We start from the raw sequence: 638 nt of genomic DNA on the forward strand, positions 1-638 counted from the left end.
CCTGCATCGATGGCGGTCTCCATGCTTGAAATGCTGTCTCACCCTTAGCAACAGGCTGAGAGCTGGAGCTGAGGCGGGTTTTAAGCATCCTGACAAACCGTTACACCGCGCCCACCTGTCAATCATGTCAGCTACATGCCTTATTGTGAATAACTCTTATCCTTCATCAAATTAAAGCTGATGAGTCATCAAAACATTCACCCCCCGTACAGTGTGTGTCGATAGAGACATGAGCTAATCACACCTATTTGGTTTTTTTAACCAGGCTGTAAACATGTTAATCTCTGCTGTAAAAACAGACTTTTTTTGAATGTAGTTTTTCAGATTAAATAAATATTTCTATATAAATGCACTCCTTTGTCTCTACTTATGAGTATACATTTTAGATTTGAAATGACAAGACTTGATGAACAGTCTTATATCTTTGACATACAGTCTTTATTATTGTTTTTTATTTGCAGTACCATATCCATCTTCATGTAGGCTATAGAGCATTTATTATCATTATTTTTGTTATTATGATTATTATTATTAGACAAATACGTCTAGTCTATTCTCGCTCCATACCAGTTGGTGGCGACAATGCACCAAAATGTTGCTTACTGGCATAAAACATCAAGAAGAAGAAGCCGAAGAAG

The sequence above is a fragment of the Labrus bergylta genome, chromosome 10 (assembly GCF_963930695.1).
Source record: "Labrus bergylta chromosome 10, fLabBer1.1, whole genome shotgun sequence".
In the NCBI taxonomy this organism is placed as follows: Eukaryota; Metazoa; Chordata; class Actinopteri; order Labriformes; family Labridae; genus Labrus; species Labrus bergylta.